The sequence below is a fragment of the Lichenostomus cassidix genome, chromosome Z (genome assembly GCF_008360975.1).
Source record: "Lichenostomus cassidix isolate B80296 chromosome Z, HeHo_3.0, whole genome shotgun sequence".
Lineage (NCBI taxonomy): Eukaryota > Metazoa > Chordata > Aves > Passeriformes > Meliphagidae > Lichenostomus > Lichenostomus cassidix.
In genome coordinates, this window is record NC_139511.1 from 67,255,211 (window position 1) to 67,259,713 (window position 4,503).

Genomic DNA, 4,503 nt, shown 5'->3' on the forward strand with positions numbered 1-4,503 from the left:
TCAAAGTTAAATATCATTTAGTTCCCAAATGCACACAAAGAATTTTGCTTCCCTTAACACACGCAAGTAAGCTATGGTTCATCTAAGACCAAGCATTTCAACAGGACCTGCAATTATTTGCTGTCTTTTCTGTGTCTTGTGAAATAGCTCCAAATGCCATTAAAAGAAAGAACTTACCTAAAGACTCACCCCAAAGAAAGCTATTAACAAATCACTAGACATTGTTCAAAATCTGTCTCTACTGTCTCATTCTTGCCTAAAATGCTCCATAATCCCAGCCTCCCTGAGTATCCTGATCTCTCAAGCAATTCTTTCACTCTTTATCTCTGAGGAAAAAGTTCAAATACTACATTTGTTTCCTACTCTGACTCAGACCACCTGTCCACCCTCCTGTGCTTTTGCCAACCTCCGACCACACATTCCTGCTGCTTCCCTCTTAATCAGTGTTACTGACTGTGAAAATTACCCAATTCAAATTACTCAACTTCCTATTTATCATCCACTAGAATATTCATTTCTGCTTTAACAAAAACAAGTATTTGTTTTCTCCAATTTTGATTACCAGCCTCAGTTTATGAACTTCTTCATACAATGAATGGCTTTATTTTTGCACAATGCATACTGTCAACAAGGCATGAAAATTTTTGTGTTACTCAAATATGCACAAAGCAAATGTCTACAAAAATGTTACCAACTATTTCTTACATGTGACGTATTTCTGTATAGATTTCCTTCCTCACTTTTTTAGCAGGTTTATGTAAGGTTTTTCCATTTTTTTCAAGTTTTTTTGAGGAAGGCTAAGAATAATATTTTGTATTACAAGAGCAGCAGGAGGTCAAGAGCTGCACTCAGAGAACAAAACAATATTTATTTTAATGACAAAATTATGTGGTAATTATAAGTCTCCAAGCTTATAACAACTGCAAGTTTACCAGAGCACAAAAATTATAAACCTAAATCACCAATACACTGGTGTCCATAGATCAGAATTACCCGTGACAGGCTGTTCAAAGTTGGATCAGAATTACCCCTTGCTTTCAGAAGACGACCTAAACTGAGCAAGAGTAGTAGCTCCAGGACCTGGTAACACCAGTTTATGAAGGTTCTACTTTAATGACTTTCTGTTTCCTCCTCCCACCACTCATTCTTCCCCTCACCCCAGCTCATTGCTCAAGTGTTTAAAGACATTTCTACACCTGCTTTTTCAAGACTTCTTAGAAGCATCAAAGTAGAGGAAGGATTCCCATCCAGCAACACAAAGTATTTTGTGGAGACAAGAACACAGAATAGCTGAAGTCTGACACTGACCAGCTCTGTTATCTCTACATTATTTCCCTCTCTTTGCTCTTTTTTCATAACTGCTTGGAGAGGAGGCAGACAGAAGTTAGGAAAGAAGCAACCACTGCTGCAACCTGGCATTCACCACCCTTCTTTCACTGAGCCCATGTGCTCTTTGCCCTAAACAGCCATGTCCCAAAACCCACTGTGCCCAACTACCTCCAATTTGGCCCCTGAACCTCATTGCTCTGCCTACGTACTCTACTGATCTCCTCTGCAGAAATCAGAGCACTCTGGATTACCTTTTCATCCAGTAAGTTTTTTTAAGAGTAGAACCAGCTACATAAGTTTACCTGGGCCATGGTAGGGGCCATCATGTAACAAAATTATTTTCTTCTGCTATCAATACAGCATTAAACACCATTTACAGAGATTGCACAGAAGATCAACAGTTTTCTGGCAGCCTGAGGTACAAGTCCAATTGGGAACTGCAGAACACAGAAACAGTTAACCGGAAACAGTTTTGAGCAAGACAGACATTACGTAGTGAGATAACTGAAATAGCTAGCATGAAAGAAGAAAGAGATTTGAGAAGAGGAGTTGACCCAGTCTCCCAAGTGCAAAAGCCTGAAGGAACAACCTTAGCCCACTAAAGAGAGAGCGATGTTATAGCAAGCAAGGCATATGTAAGACACCTTCCCATAATGGGCACAATAAACTATTGGATAAAAACATCAATATGCAACAATTTTAGAACTTGCAAAAAAGCAATAATGCTATTCCTGAAGTTCAATGCACAGTCTTATACTACTAGCCAGCAAGGTATTTTTATGCCAGATCACTTTGAAAGATAATCCCAAACTTAATTTCAAGTGGATTCACTTAACTTCATAAAGCTGTACCTACACTTTCTGTCAAAACTGGAATTAAATTCACTTTTATCAACAAATACAAAAAAAAACTTTCTAATGAAGGCAAAAGGGAGTACCAAACCAAAACACTAAATTCAAAGCTAAAAAACACACGTGCGAAAACTTAATTCAAAATATGGGACAGTGAGTGCTCACCACTGCAATACCACCTAACTCAGACACGGGATCCCATACATCATGGTCACTAATGCAAGATGCCAATGGAAAGCGTTAATATTCTCTTTGACTCAACCACAACTAATATATCCTTAAATTCTCACACAAAGAAAGCTGTCTCAGCTGTCAAATGTTAAAAATGGCCTCAAAACAGAAGATACAGTCTTTTAAGACAGAGAAGTTAGTAATGAAACAATTGTGAATGCCCACAGGGTATCTACAAACTTGTTAGTCACTGTTAAAAACCATAAGAAGTCAGTGAGCAAATTAAGTTTTGTACCAGAATTCACAACAGGGACCCAGATTCTAAGCAAGCCATCCCACAGTAACTTAAACCTATTTAAATTAAAACTACTACAATGATAATCTTCTTCACCAGTGATCACAAACTCTGCTTTTTCATGCACTGACAGTTTTGCACTTTCAAGAGGGTGAGCACCAAACAACTAGCAAAAAACAGTATTTGTTCACTTCTGGATCAGCTCTCCAAACCAGTTCCCACCTTCTTAAATGCCAGAAAACCTTTACACCAAAGCCACAAAAGACCCCTGCCAACAGTGACCAAGTTTCCTGCCTCTTTTCTTTTTTTGTGATTGTTAGTTTGCCTGTCACCTATCACCTCACACTTTCCATGTGCCTTAACTCAGCTTCCAGGAGGATCTGTTCCATGATCTTGCAGGGCACAGATGTGAGACTGCTTGGCCTCTAGCTCCCCAGGTCTGCCTTATTTCCCATTTTGAAATGGAGGTTATGCTTCCCCTTTTTCCATCAGTGGCAACTCAAATATGATGGATGGTGGCTTAGCTACTTCCTCTTCCAGTTCCCTCAGGACCTGCAGATGTATCTAGTCAGGTCCCATGCACACGTGCACCCTCAGACTTCTCAAACCATCTCAAAGCTGATCCTCTCTTACAGAAGTTGTTTCTCCATTCTCCCAGCTCCTGCCTTTCCCTTTTGTAATTCATGTGGCTGAAGATCTTGCAGGAAAAGACCAAAGCAAAAAGTGTCATTAAGTATCTCAAGCTTATCCACATCTCAGTTAGCCAGGTCATCTGTTTTCTTACAGGGAGGACCCACATTTTGCCTTGTCTTCCTTTTATTGCCAGCATTACAACTTAACCAATTCCTAACCAGAATTCTGGCCACTCAGACAATCTCATCCCTCTATTCCTTCCAAGATAGCTGTATTTGCTTCCACTCTCTGTGGGCTTCCTTCTTGTTTGAGTTCGTCCAGGAGCTCCTTGTTCATCCATGCACTTGAAATAGTTTTGTCTTTTTTTTGGGATGCATCACCCCTGAGCTTGGAAGAAGAAATACTTTAATATTAACCAGCTTTCCTGGACCCCTCTTCCCTCTGGGGCTCTATGCCATGGCACTCTACCAAGCAGATCCTTGAAGAGGCCAAAGTCTGCTCTCCAGAATGCCATGGCAGTGAGCTTATCATGTGTTCTCATCACTGCCCCAAGGACCTCAACCTCCACCATTTCACGGTCGCTGCAGACCAGGCTGCCCCTGACCTTCACATTCCTCACCAGCCCCACAAGCCAGTTGGATTCTCCTAGGCTGCAAGCATACATTCCCAGCTCATGACCGCTTCTCTGCAGGGCTGCTCTCAAGGGGTCGCCAAAGGGGTGCCTCTGTGCCTCTTGGAAGAGTCTCCTACTAGTGTCACGCTGCTGCCTTTTCTTAATTTTGCTGCTTGTTACACATGGAGCAGATGGGCCTGCCTTACTCTTTGTATTTTTCTTTTTCTGAATGAATTCTAGAAAAGTCAATACTTATACCCAACCCAAGCAGGAGGCAAGTTTTTCTGTTTTCACTAAAACCCACTGGGAGTTCAAAACACTCATCACACAATCACATCTACACTTTGGTATCATCCATGCACAGCAAGAATTGCTCCCCACGTTCACAACAGTTCTTCCCCCAAAGCAAATACACATTACATGGCAGCATGAGAAAGGTGTGTAGAAGCACAATTCAGAATGGGCTTAGCCCATTAAACTAATAACCTATTCTGCAGAAAATCAAGTGTGCTGAGCTCGTAGACCTAAATCCTTCCACTGCAACACAGGTGTTTATTTCAAAACTCAAGATTTTCACTCAGGGTTTAATTAGAGGAAGTTACTTCAAGGAT